Source organism: Symphalangus syndactylus, chromosome 9 (genome assembly GCF_028878055.3).
Source record: "Symphalangus syndactylus isolate Jambi chromosome 9, NHGRI_mSymSyn1-v2.1_pri, whole genome shotgun sequence".
Classification (NCBI taxonomy): Eukaryota; Metazoa; Chordata; class Mammalia; order Primates; family Hylobatidae; genus Symphalangus; species Symphalangus syndactylus.
Window position 1 is genome coordinate 50,246,991 of NC_072431.2, and position 14,597 is coordinate 50,261,587.

At 40.0% G+C, this 14,597-nt stretch overlaps 1 protein-coding gene across 1 annotated transcript in view; it reads left to right on the forward strand.

Moving 5' to 3' along the window:
* RBM43 (RNA binding motif protein 43) overlaps window positions 1-14,597 on the forward strand; it is a 42,586-nt gene that overhangs the window by 17,688 nt on the left and 10,301 nt on the right. The window lies entirely within an intron of this gene.

Consider the following 14,597-nt stretch of genomic DNA (forward strand, 5'->3'; position numbering starts at 1 on the left):
TCAGCCTGGGGCTGGGCTCCTTGTAACTAAGGGTAGCCAGTCGTTCCTCTAATTCCTGCCAGTCAAGGGAGAGAAAGTGATGCAGTTCAGACTAATAAGGGAAGGCGATTTTCTTTTGCTTCAGGCCTTTTTCTGTAGTAGAAAAACGGGAAGGAAGACCATGCTTGATATTACAAATCTCTTATCTTACAGATACAGAGGTAAAACTAAAGCAGGGTTCATTGTTTCACAACATAGTTTTGAGAGGGAATATCAGAATTCTGTCCTGATGTTTTTCACGCCCTAGGGCAGAGGGAGTGGTTTGTGTCCTGGTGGAAGACAATAGGCGACCCCAGCTTTTCAGAGGACAGAGCTCTGGCTTCGTTATGTTAAGGAACCGCTGGCTAGTCTGGAGCATCTTAAAGGAACCACGGAGATAGCTCTATATAGTGCCTCTAGGAGTGTGGATCAGAATAGATTCTTTCGGTTTTAAAATTTCCTCTCTGATTTATTTTTTAAAGCAGGGTCAGAGTTGGACTTCTGCAGTTGGCTGTGTATTGTAACCATGCCATGTGGTCAGAAAATTGCTTCAACCCTTTTAACTGATCCATTCTGTTTCATCACTGTCAAAAGTCAAAATTACAACAAATTTATTTGAAGATCTTAATTGGTTTTTATTTGCAATTCTAAAATTGGGCAACACTGCATTCTATAAGACAGAATAGTGTTTTGATGAGCTATGCAGAGAAGGTTGGTTTTATAGACGTAACAGGGCTGAAGAGAGCAGAAAGAGACAACAAAAGGATTGGTTGATTCAAAGTTACTTTTCTTGTAAGGGTGAAAGCAGAGGGCACTTCTTTATCCTGCTGGCTAAAACTGGCCTGTTTGGGGATTTGGCTGTTTTCTCTCTCTTCCGATTTCTCAGTTCAGATAAACAACTGAGTTTCAGGTTAGTAGCGTGGAACTTTAGCATGACTGACTCCATTTTGGTTTGGTCTGTTGGGTCTAGTGCAAGAGCTCAGTCCAAACCAATGGCCTCCTGTAAATTTTATTTCAAACCACATTGGGGCACAAGATAAGGTCAGTCTTCTTAAATATTTAAATGAATGACTCTAATCCTTATTTTTTTCTCTTTTCAGTTTCAAGATGGCTTTTTTTTTTTTTAATTCTCTCTCTAACTCCCAGGGATACTTACTCAGCAGAGGGTGTCAGGCCTAAAGGAAAGAAACCTGTTAAACTTGCCCAGTTTGCCATGGGAACCCATCCTGTTTAACAAGTTGTCTCCAGTGGTCTGTCATTTTAGTGCAGTCCTTGTCATCATGCTGACCAGGTCCTGTGGCCATCGCTGATGGCTGTACTTTCTACAGGTGAAAAAAGAAGAGTCTGCCCAGTTAGACTCCGCAGTGTTCATTACATAGCGAGGTAGGCCAGCTCCCGGGAATGCACATCTTTAGGGACAGAGCCCTCTCCTCTTACAAAGTTGGCCCTCATTATTCACGGATTCCATATTTATACGTCTGCTTACTTGCAAACATTTATCAGTAACCCCCACTCCATGTGCACAAAATGGCAAAAAATTTGAGCCACCTGCATGTTCCCAGGTGTGGCCTTCCTGTTTCAGCTCTCTTATTGTAAACAAGTGTCTTTTTCGAGGTCTATTTAATGATACATGTTCCACATTTTTATTTATTTTTTATTTTTAGAGACAGGGTGTTGCTCTGTTGCCCAGGCTGGAATGCAGTGGCATGATCATGGTTTATTTAGTTCAAACACTAAGCTTGGGGCTCATTCTAAACAACAAAATCACCAACTAAATGCACAAAAATGTAGGGCAGGTGTGGTGGCTCAAGCTGGTAATCCCAGTGCTTTAGAAGGCTGGGGTGGGAGGCTGAGGTAGGAGAATCGCTTGAGGCCAGGAGTCTAAGACCAGCCTGGGAAACAAAGTGAGACCCCCATCTCTACAAAAAAAAAAAAAATAAATTAGCTGGGCATGATGGCACACACCTACAGTCCTAGCAACTTATGAGGCTGAGGCAGGAGGATCTCTTGAACCCAGGAATTCAAGCCTTTTTTTTTTTGAGACAGAGTTTCACTCTTGTTGCCCAGGCTGGAGTGCAATGGTGTGATCTCGGCTCACTGCAACCTCCGCCTCCCGGGTTCAAGCAGTTCTCCTGCCTCAGCCTCCGCAGGTGCCTACCACCATGCCCGGCTAATTTTTATATTTTTAGTAGATACAAGGTTTTACCATGTTGGCCAGGCCCTCAGGGTGATCCACCCGCCTTGGCCTCCCAAAATACTGGGGTTAAAGGTGTGAGCCACTGCGCCTGGCCGAGTTTAAGCCATTTTTAAAAGGTACATTCCTGAAAGAAGAAATAAAGCTGAATTGAAGTTGAGAGTGAGGCCAGGTGTGAATTTGGCATTCCCTTGACACAGCTGAAAAAATTTCTTACATGTGCAAGAAACCAGTCTTGAAGAGCTGTTACTGCTATCGTTGAGAATTCCTATATAAGGGACTTCAGGTGTGTTCCTGAGATGAAATTAATTTACACCTAGCATCACTCTCAACTTCAATTTGGCTTTATTTCTTTCAGGAATGCATCTTTTAAAAAAGGCTTGAACTCCTGGGTTCAAGGGATCCTCCTGCCTCAGCCTCTTGAGTTGCTAGGGCTATAGATGTGTGCCACCATGCCTAGCTAATTTATTTTTTATTTTTTACAGAGGTGGGGGTCTCACTTTGTTGCCCAGGCTGGTCTTAGACTCCTGGCCTCAAGCGATTCTCCTACCCCAGCCTCACACCCCGGCCTTCTAAAGCACTGGGATTACTGGCTTGAGCCACCACACCTGCCCTACATTTTTGTGCATTTAGTTGGTGATTTTGCTGTTTAGAATGAGCCCCAAGCTTAGTGTTTGAAGTGTTTTCTAGAGTTCTAAGTGTAAGAAGACTGGGATGTGCTTTACAGAGAAAATACATATATTAGATAAGTTTCATCTAGGCATGAGTTTCAGTGCTGTTGGCTGTGAGTTCTTTGCTAATGAATCAACATTGTATATTACATCATGTGTCTTTAAACAGAAACACACACCAAGCAATGCTATGTATTGACTGATTAATGAAAATGACTGGAGGCTTGTGGGAACCTAATCTTGTATTTCTCCCAGGAGTGATGGTTTACTATTTGTGGATTCGTTATTCTCGAAAATTTTATAGGACACAACTGTCTACAATCAACAATATATACAGCAGTTTCCCTAAGGTGACCCAATAATGCCAGAGAGGATGAGTCAGAAATTCTTTCCATATGAATTTGTGGAAGGACCAGACTCTCCTAGTTCCTATTTTTTTTTTCTTTTTTGTGATGGAGTCTTGCTCTGTTGCCCAGGCTGGAGTGCAGTAGCACGATCTCAGCTCATTGCAACCTCCACCTCCCGGGTTCAAGTGATTCTGCTGTCTCAGCCTCCCGAGTAGCTGGGACTACAGGTGCATACCACCATGCCTGGCTAATATTTTTTGTGTTTTTAGTAGAGATGGGGTTTCACCATGTTGGCCAGGCTAGTCTTGAACTCCTGACCTCAGGTGATTCCACCTGCCTCAGCCTCCCAAAGTCCTGGGATTACAGGTGAACCACTGTGCCCAGCCTCTCCTGGTTTCTAAAAGATCATCCCTGTCCCTCTTGCTGTTCTCCCGTGGCCTGGTACTTAACCTGTGTTCCCTAGACAAGGGGACTCTGTCCTCTTGGTCACTGCCATTAGCTGGGGAGGGGTGGTGGTGATGTGGCACAAGGTGGAAGGGTAATTCAGAGATACGATGGTGCAAATCACCCTTGCCCATCTCAGGCAGTCTTCTTCTAGCTCTACTTTTGTGGTCTTTTTTTTTTTTTTTTGGCCCAGATATGGAGAAAATTTCTCATTCCAGCCTCAGTATGATTTTTAGTGGGAATATTTACTGTCTTGCTCTCATTTCCCCAACATATAATTGCAAAAATAAAACAATCTGACACTGCTACATTTCCTGAGATCTGAGCTGTCCATTTGTAGCCAAGGTCATCCTGATAGAGAATGATGTAAATACTATAAACAGTTATCTGTGGGTCCTATTTATGTCATTCCTAGAATAAAACCTCAGGATTCACTGGAGACGGAGGAGTAAATCAACACTGTCCGCAGTCAAATCAGGTTTGAGCTGGGCTTTATTGAATTCAGAATCAATCAGAACTGTATTGGATTTTGTTGCTGAAGCTTAGCTTTTGGTGAAGAATTCAAAGGTGGCAATGTTCTCCTAAAATTGGCATTCTCTTGACACAGCTGAAAAAATTTCTTACACGTGCAAGAGACCAGTCTTGAAGAGCTATGTTATTGCTGTCCTGAGAATTCCTATATAAGGGACTTTGAGTGTGTTCATTAGATGAAACTAATTTACACCTGGCCTCACTCTCAACTTCAATTCAGCTTTATTTCTTCTTTCAGGAATGCACCTTTTAAAAATGGCTTGTGGCAGAGTAGCTATAGTTTTAAAACATAAATATACAAAAGTGTCTATAAAACTATGCATTTCTATATACTCAGAGATGAAGAGGTTATTCATGGTAAACAAGCCTTCTTAGATTAGGTGTATGTTTTCTTACCCTTGCTTTCTTTTTTTAAATACCAGTTATAATACTTTGTACAACCAATTATTATTTTAAAGTACATTAATTTAGTAGATGTCAATTATTTGTAACACTTTCTATGCTTCCATTTTCTTGCCACATGGTGTCAAGGCCTGGTCTTAAGGATTATCATAAACCATGTGTATGTTTTTCTTTCATTTTGTCTCTCACCTTTTTTACATTTTTTTTTTTTTTTTTTTGAGACAGGGTCTCACTCTGTCATCCGGGCTGGAGTACAGTGGTGCAATCTCGGTTGCAATGGTGCAATCTCGGTGCAGCCTCGCCTTCCCAGGCTCAAGCAATTCTCCTACCTCAGCCTTCCGAGTAGCTGGAACTTGAGGCTCATTTTTCTATTTTTTTGTAGAGCAGTGTTTTTCCATGTTGGCCAGGCTGGTCTCAAACTCCTGGGCTCAAGTGATCCGCCCAGCTCGGCCTCCCAAAGTGCTGGGATTACAGGCGTGAGCCATCGTGCCCGTCTCTCTCTTCTGTTCTACTTTTATCCATTCGATGCCATATCAGAAACAACGGTAAGAATTTATTACTTTTAGAGAAACCTCTGTCTACTCCCAATTCTAACCCAAATGCAGTGATGGGTAAAATGAAAAAGTGGTAGTTTGAAATAAAGGAGCTATTAAAACAATAGGAGTACCTTGGAAACAGCAGCAAGACTCCTGGTAGAGATGATGATGTTACTTTGATGTTGTTGCTGTTGTTGTTTTAAATAAGCCTTTGCACTCCTATATGATGATGTTACTCTGAGTGGTGGACTATGACATCTTCTCCCACAGACTGAGGAATAAACATGTAGCTTCCGACTCTGTACTTGATATTCAGTAATCGTTATCTTTATCAAAGATAATAAAATAATTCCTTCTTTATTGTTGAGTGGTATGACATAAGAACTATGCAGCTAAAAGGGCATATATCATGGAACTGTTCACAATGGGATTATTTTTCTATTTCTAAATTGGTTTGAGAATCAGAGGCTGTTATAATCTGAACAAGCACTAGAGGGAGCCAGATCCCTGTCTGAGGAATTCTTTGCTCTGGTGGGGAAACACTGCTGTAGCCCACATTTAAATCAGCTGTGGTGGCTTCAGTGGCGCAATCAGTTAGCGTGGTACTTATAAATCAGCTTGCGGACTTGCAAATCTTGTGCTCAGCCTTAGACATATAATTTCAGGCAAAAATTCCCATAGGTGTCTTTAATAGAAAAGGGATTTTAGCAGTACCAAGATATCATTACGTATTGTTTACTTTTTATTTTTATTTTTTTGTGGAGCTCAGTTCACATTTTTGTTTTTTTTAGCTCAGTTCACAGACATGATTCCACGTGCATTAGAGATTTAAGAATCATAGATCTTAGGGGGTAAAGTGTTACACAATAAAGGGACCTAAGAGACTTCCAAATACAATCGGTGGACCATGTTTGGATTATGATTCAAACAAAACAGCGATAAGAAGATGCTGGTGAGACAACTAGGGAAATTTGAACAGGAAGACAATCTTATACCATATTATGGGATTACTCTTAATCTTTTTAGGTGTCATAATGATATCTTGGGGCTGGGCATTGTGGCTCATGCCTGTAGTCCCAGCACTTTGGGAGGCCGCAGTGGGAGGATTGCCTGAGCCCAGGAGTCTGAGACCAGCCTGTGTAACATGGCAAGACCCCATCTCCACACAAAAAAAAATAAAAATAAAAAATAAATAATGATATCTTGGTAATGCTAAAATCCATTTTCTATTAAATATACATATGGGAATTGAAAGTATGTGTGCGTGTGTGGAGAGAGGTGGGAAGATAATAGAACAAGATTGACAACAGCTGATAATTGTTGGAGCTGGAGTTCATTATGCTATTTATTCTCCCTTTGTGAATGTTTTAAATTTACCTTTAAAAGTGAAAATGAAAACGTAGAGACATTATATTCTTACAATATATATTTATGATGTAGTTTACCACCATTTATGGCTAATGTGTATTTCTTAGGTTGCAAACTCAGTTTTACAAGAAAATATCACCTTTCCCCATAATTGAATTTAATTTCTAGTTTGAACTTTTATTTTACTAGATGTCAGAAACCAAATATCAATTAATTCAGAGTAATCTCACATTGCACTGAGTCAAAAAATTAATTCAAGATCGTCTTGGTCAATTCTGGATTTTTCCCACCTCATCTGCCAGCAGAATTGCTAAGTGAAAGCGAGTGAGAGGTGGTGGTGGTGAGTCAGGGGCTGGTCCTTGGTTGTCACCTCCTGAGTCAGACATCTAGTCAGACAACCTTCACCTTCTCTTGGGTAGGTTTGTCCTTGCAAATGACAGTCACATTGTCTGACGACCATCCATAAAACCTCTCCAGATCTGCCTCTCCCTAGCTGTCAAACCTCACTGGGGATGGGGAAACATTCAGAGGCTTTCACTCCGGCTTTCTCAGCTCTGCCCTTGTGGCCATTTCCACTGTATTTCTCCAATACTATGTTTGTCATGGAAGGTCCTGGAACATTTCTCTAGGACATTTGCCACTTCCACAGGTTCTATTTGGGAACAAAGGCATTTTCTGCTTTCAAACCCTTAACAAATCTAGGGGCTTCAGGGTTCAGTCCTCAGAGACTAGGGATATACACAGGCCACATTCTAATATCTAATATCTCTTCCTGCAATGTCTAATATCTCTTCCTGAAGCCTGTGGTGTCTTTGTCTGGTCTGGTGGGTAGACTTAGCTCATAATCTATAATAATTGTTTATAGCATAAACATACCCAAAGTCCTTCAGAGCTCTGGATGCAGAGAAAGGTCACAGGTTCACAGAAATCATGAAGAAAAATTTTCTTCAATTAACATAATAAAATACTGTGCTATTGAATAATTTTAATTCAAAACTTAACATTTGCTTCTCACCACATAAATAAACTAGGGAAGCAGTAGGAAATAGTAGTTGTGAATGTAGGTTCTGGGCTTAGAGACCAGTGTTCTAATCCTGCCTCTCTCTTTTTAGTACGATCAGGCAAAAATTAAAGTTTCTAAATCTCATTTTTTTTTTTTTTTTTTTTTTTGAGGTGGAGTCTTGCTCTGTCGCCCAGGCTGGAGTTCAGTGGTGCGATCTCGGCTCACTGCAAGCTCCGCCTCCCGGGTTCACGCCATTCTCCTGCCTCAGCCTCCCGAGTAGCTGAGACTACAGGTGCCCACCACCACGCCCGGCTAATTTTTTTGTATTTTTAGTAGAGATGAGATTTCACTGTGTTAGCCAGGATGGTCTTAATCTCCTGACCTTGTGATCCGCCCGCCTTGGCCTCCCAAAGTGCTGGGATTACAGTCGTGAGCTACCACGCTCGGCCCTAAATCTCATATTTTTAATTCATAAAGCAGAGGTATTAATATCTACTGTGCAATGTTTTGGGGGAGGGTTTAACAAGAATATGTATATAAAGTGCACATAGAGTTTGGCACTTTGTATAAACCTATAAATGGCAACCATTTTTATTACTAAGAATAGCAAACAGGCAGGAAAAGCCCCTTATGCAATTTTTGCATCTGGTTAATGAACCTTTCTCCTATGACTTCCTAAGTTATTAGCTCAGGTCTCAAAGAACCACATAGGAATCTGGGTGCAGCCTGGGGCACTGAAATGACCACAGTTAAAAAAAAATTCTCTCTTGTTTCCATTCCAAGGTACATGGAGCCCAAATTCCCAGGCCATTTTAAGAAATAACTGCTTAGACTTTATTTCTAGTGTGGCCCATTCTTTATGAACTGTCAGTGGAAAGGAAGCAGATGAAAAGAGGAATTCCAAGAGTATAATATCACCATGGCCTCATGAAACAGGAGAAAAGAAACCAAACAGTTTATAGTGGACAATTTCTAGATGTTTATTGCCAGGACCTTCTGCTTAGAGTGAGAAGAATATCAAATGAATGCCGCGTTCCTTTCCAGCATCGTAAGAAAAAGCAAAGTTACTTTACTCAGGCACCCATCTCCCCTGCTTTGATGGCTTTGGTGTTCTGGCTAGGAGAGAGAGATCCACTACTGCCCTGTTTTCCGAGGAGGCCTTAACAGGGATTCCATGCTGAACTGGCTTCTGATTCCTCTCTGCTCTTGGATGTTAGATTTCAACCCCTTGGATAGAGATGTCCAGTTTTGTAATTAGCCTCCTTCTAGAGGCAGCATGGTGCTGGTAAGCTACCAAGAATTGGCTTGGAGTGGAAAACTGCAGTCTCAGATACATACAGGCTCTCTACACAGATGCAATCTATTAATTAACCTTGTGCACCCAGAGTATTTCATTAAGCTTTAATGCTTTAGTGCTTAAAGTAGGTTCTGTGAAAAAATGTGACTCATACTGAGAAATCAATTGATGTTGCACTATTATTTAACATTAACCTCTCAGACTAGGGTATTTTTAACACATGTCCTTGGTGGGCACCTGTATTCATTTCCTATTGCTGCTCTAACCCCTATGATTATGTTGGGTCCATCAGGATAATCCAGATAATTTCTTCATCTCAAGATCCTTAACATAATCCTCTCTGTAAAGTCACTTTTACCATATAAGGTAACATTATCCACAGGTTTTAGGGGTTAGGATGTGGACATCTTTGGGGGTTTTTATTCTACCATCCACAGTCCACCTCTGTCCCCCAAATCTTTACTTCCATCCACATGTAAAATACATTAATCTCATTCCATCTCCAAAGGTCTCAGTCCATTATAGCATCACCTCAATGTCCAAAATCTCATCTAAATTTAATCAGCTCAAAAGTCCCAAATCTCATCAGGTCTGGGTAAGGCTTTGGGTATAACTCATCCTGAGGCACAATTCATCTCCATCTGGGAAGTTGTGAACTCAACTCAAGAAGCAAGTTATTTGCTCTCCAAATACAGCAGTGGGACAGACATAGGGTAACAGATATAGACATTCCAGTTCAGAAGGGGAGAAAATGAAAGGAAAAAAGGAGTCGTGAGTTTCAAGCGAATTTGAAATCCAGCAGGGCAAACAACATTAGGTTTCAAGGCTTGGGAATAATCCTCTGTTTCGCAGCTTTGCCCTCTGGGCTGAAGTCTCTGCCCTTGAAGTCGTCCTTTCTTCTTCATGAAGGCTAGCATGTGTTTGCAGATGAGTAGTATTATCAGCCTGTTTCCTACCTGTAGAATTTTGACTTTTCCATGATTACAAAATGCATACACAGGTTTTTCTCAGTGTTACTACTTTCTGAATTCTCTAAAATGATTTATAACTTTCTAAAGTACGTTCATGTAAACAAGATTTCAGATTCTACATATGTATAAACTTTTAGTTGGTTCTTATCAGGATTTTCAGTTTTCTGGTAGCAAGTAAACTTGAGATAATAGCTTTCTTATAGAAATAGGATTGTTGGGCTAAATCATTAATGTAGTCTTTGAGAGAGAAGGCAGAAATAACTATGTGTATGTTCTATGGGATAAGATTATAAGAATTATTGGCGGCCGGGTGCGGTGGCTCACGCTTGTAATCCCAGCACTTTGGGAGGCCGAGGCGGGCGGATCACGAGGTCAGGAGATCGAGACCACAGTGAAACCCCGTCTCTACTAAAAATACAAAAAATTAGCCGGGCGTGGTGGCGGGCGCTTGTAGTCCCAGCTACTCGGAGAGGCTGAGGCAGGAGAATGGCGTGAACCCGGGAGGCGGAGCTTGCAGTGAGCCGAGACTGCGCCACTGCACTCCAGCCTGGGCGACAGAGCAAGACTCCGTCTCAAAAAAAAAAAAAAAAAAAAAAAGAATTATTGGCTAGTGGATCCTCTGTACGTTGCCTAGAATAAAAACCCCTGTGACCGACGTTCTTTTCTAAAAAAAAAAAAAAACACGTATTTATTTTAGTTCTAAGGATACACATACAGGTTTGTTCTATAGATAAATTGTGTTTTGTGGGGGTTTGGTGTGTTTTGTGAGCTGGGTAATAAGCATAGTACCTGATAGGTTGTTTTTCGATCCTCACCCTCCTCTCACCTTCCATCCTCAAGTAGGCCCTGGTGTCTATTATTCCCTTCTTTGTGTCCATGTGTATCAATGTTTGGCTCTCACTTATAAGTGAGAACATAGGATGTTCGGTTTTCTGTTTCCACATTAGTTCGCTTAAGATAATGGCCTTCAGCTCCATCTATGCTGCTGCAAAGGACATTATCTTGTGTTTTTTTTTTTTTTTTTTTTTTTTTTTTATGGCTGTGTAGAATTTTCTCGTGTATATATACTATATTTTCTTGATCCAGTCTAACATTGATGGGCAGTTAGGTTGATTCCATGTCTTTGCTATTGTGAGTAGTGCTGTGATGAACATACATATGCATATGTCTTTATAGTAGAACGATTTATATTCCTTTCGGTGTATACTAAATAATGAGATTGCTGGGTTGAATGGTAGTTCTGTTTGGAGTTCTTTGAGAAATCGCCAAATTGCTTTCCATAATGGCTGAACTAATTTACATTCCCTCCAGCAGTGTATAAGCAGTCCCTTTTCTCCGTAGCCTAGCCAGCATCTGTTATTTTTTGACTTCTATTTTTTTTTTTTAAGACAGAATCTTGCTCTGTTGCCCAGGTTGGAATGCAGTGGCACGATCCCCGCTCACTGCAACCTCCACCTCCTGGATTCAAGCAATCCTCCTGCCTCAGCCTCCTGAGTAGCTGGGATTGCAGGTGTGTGCCACCACGCCTGGCTAATTTTTGTATTTTTAGTAGAGACGGTTTCACCATGTTGGTCAGGCTGGTCTCAAACTCCTGACCTCGGGTGATCCACCCACCTTGGCCTCCCAAAGTGTTGGGATTACAGGTGTGAGCCACTGTGCCCGGCTTTTGACTTTTTAATACTAGCCATTCTGACTGGTGTGAGAGGTATCTCATTGTGGTTTTGATTTGCACTTCACTAGTGATCAGTGACGATGATCTTCTTTTCACATGCTTGTTGCCCACAAGACATATGTATATGTCTTCTCTTGAAAAGTATCTGTTCATGTCCTTTGCCCATGTTTTAATGGGGTTATTTTCTGCTTGTTCATTTGTTTTTCTTATAAATTCTGGATATTACACCTTTGTCAGATGCATAGTTTGCTAATACTTTCTCCCATTCTGTAGGTTGTCTATTTGCTCTGTTGACAGTTTCTTTCGCTGTGAAGAAGCTCTTTGGTTTAATTAGGTTTCATTTGTCAGTTTCTGTGTTTGTTGCAATTGCTTTTGGTGTCTTTGTCATAAAATCTTTGCCAGGGCCTATGTCTAGAACTATATTTACTAGGTTTTCTTCAAGAGTTTTTATAGTTTTAGGTTTTACAGATAAGTCTTTAATCCATCTTGAGTTGATTTTTGTATATGGTGTAAGGAAGGAGTTCAGTTTCAACCTTCTGCATATGGCTAGCCAGTTATCCCAGCACTATTTATTGAATAGAGAGTTCCATTTATTGTTGACTTTGTCAAAGATCAGATGGTCATAGGTGCACAGCTTTTTTTCTGGGCTTTTTATCGTGTTCCATTGGTCTATGTGTCTGTTTTTGTACCAGTACCATGCTGTTTTGGTTATTGTAGCCTTGTAGCATAGTTTGAATTATGATAATGTGTTACCTTTGGCTTTGTCCTTTTTGGTTAGGATTGCCTTGGCTATTCAGGCTCTTTTTTTGGTTCCATATGAATTAAAGTTTTTTTTTTTTTTCCAATTCTGTGAAAAATGTCATTTGTAGTTTGATAGGAATAGCACTGAATCTATAAATTGCTTTGGGCAGTGTGGCCATTTTAATAATGTTGATTCTTACTATCCATTAACATGGAAAGTTTTTCCATTCATTTGTGTTATTTCTGATATCTTTGAGCAGTGCTTTGTAGAGTTGTTGTAGAGTTCTTTCACTTCCCTGGTTAGCTGTGTTTTATTTTAATTTTTTGTGGCTATTGTGAATGAGATTACATTCTTGATTTGGCACTCAGCTTGGAGAGTATTAGTGTACAGAAATGATCTTGATTTTTGTACATTGATTTTGTATCTTGAGACTTTGCTGAAGTTGTTTGTCAAATCTAGGAGCTTTTGAGCAGAGACTATGTGTGGGGTTTGCTAGGTATAAAGTCAGATAGTCTGCAAACAGAGATGATTTGACCTCCTGACTTCCTATTTGGATGCCTTTTATTTCTTTCTCTTGACCAATTACTCTGGCTAGGACTTCCAGTACTATGTTGAATAGGAGTAGTGAAAGTGGGTATCCTTGTCTTGCTCTAGTTCTCAAGGGGAATGCTTTCAGCTTTTGCCTGTTCAGTATGATGTTGGTTGTGGGTCTGTCATAAATGGCTTTTATTATTTTGAGGTATGTTCCTTCAATGCCTAGTTTTTTGAGGATTTTTAATGTGAAGGGATGCTAAATTTTATCAAAAGCCTTTTCTGCATCTATTGAGATGATTGTGTCATTTTTGTTTTTAATTCTGTTATGTGATGAATCACATTTATTGATTTGCATATGTTGAATCAACCTTGTATTCCAGGGATAAAGCCTATTTAATCACAGTGAATTAGCTTTTTGATATGTTGCTGGATTTGGTTTGCAAGTATTTTGTTGAGGATTTTTGTATCTGTGTTTATCAAGGCTATTGGCCTGAAGTTCGTTTTTTTTGTCTTTCTCTGCCAGGTTTTGATATCAGAATGATGTTGGCCTCATTGAATGAGTTGGAGAGGAGTCCCTCCTCCTCCATTTTTTAGAATAGTTTCAGTAGAAATTGTATTAGCTCTTTTTTGTACATCTAATAGAATTTGGCTGTGAATCTGTCTGGTCCTGGGCTTTTTTCTGGTTGGTAGGATTTCTATTACTTATTCAATTTCTAAACTTGTTATTGATCTGTTCAGGGTTTGAATTTCTTCCTTGTTCAGTCTTGGAAGATTGTGTTTCCAGGAATTTATCCATTTTTTTCTAGGTTTTCTAGTTTGTGTGCATAGAGATGTTCATAATAGTCTCTGATGGTTTTTTGTATTTCTGTGGGGTTAGTGGTAATGTCTCCTTTGTCATTTCCGATTGTGTTTATTTGGATTTTCTTTCTCTTTTTCTTTATTAGTCTAGCTAGCCATCTATCTTATTTATTCTTTCAAAAAACAACTTCTGTTTTATTAATCTTTTGTATGGTTTTTCATGACTCAGTTTCATTCAGTTCACCTCTGATTTTGGTGATTTCTTCTCTTTTGCTAGCTTTGGGCTTGATTTGCTCTTGTTTTTCTAGTTCCTTGAGGTGTGATGTTAGTTTGTTAATTTGAGATCTTTTTAACTTTTTGATGTGGGTGTTTAGTGCTACAATTTTTCTTCTTAATACTGCTTTAGCTGTGTCCCAGAGATTCTGGTATATTGTATCTTTGTCCTCATTAGTTTCAAATAATTTGTTGGTGTGTGCCTTAATTTCGTCATTTACCCAGAGGTCATTCAGAAGCAGGTTGTGTAATTTTGATGTAATTATGTGGTTTTGAGTAATCTTCTTCGTATTGATTTCTATTTTTATTGCACTGTGGTCTGAGAATGTGGTTGATATGATTTTGGTTTTTAAAAATTTGCTGAGTATTGTTTTACGGCTGATTGTGTAGTCAATTTTAGAGTATGTGCCATATGCAGATGAGAGGAATGTATATTCTGTTGTTTTTGAGTGGAGAGTTCTGTGGATGTCTGTTAGGTTCATTTGGTGATTAATCTTCTTGAGTTCAGATTTTCACCACATCTGCCCTATATTAATTTCCTATTTCTTTGATAAATTACCACCAATGTACTGGCTTAAGATAACACAGATGTATTATAGTTCTGAGGGCAGAAGTCTAAAATGTGTCTCACAGGCTAAAATCAAAGTATTGACAGGGCTGGTCCTTCTAGAGACTTGAGAGGAGAAATCATACTTTACCATTCCTAGCTTAGAGGCTGCCAGCCTTTCTCGGGGCATGGCTCCATATCACTCTGACCCTCTTTCTTCCCTCTTATAAGGACTCCTGTGATTACATA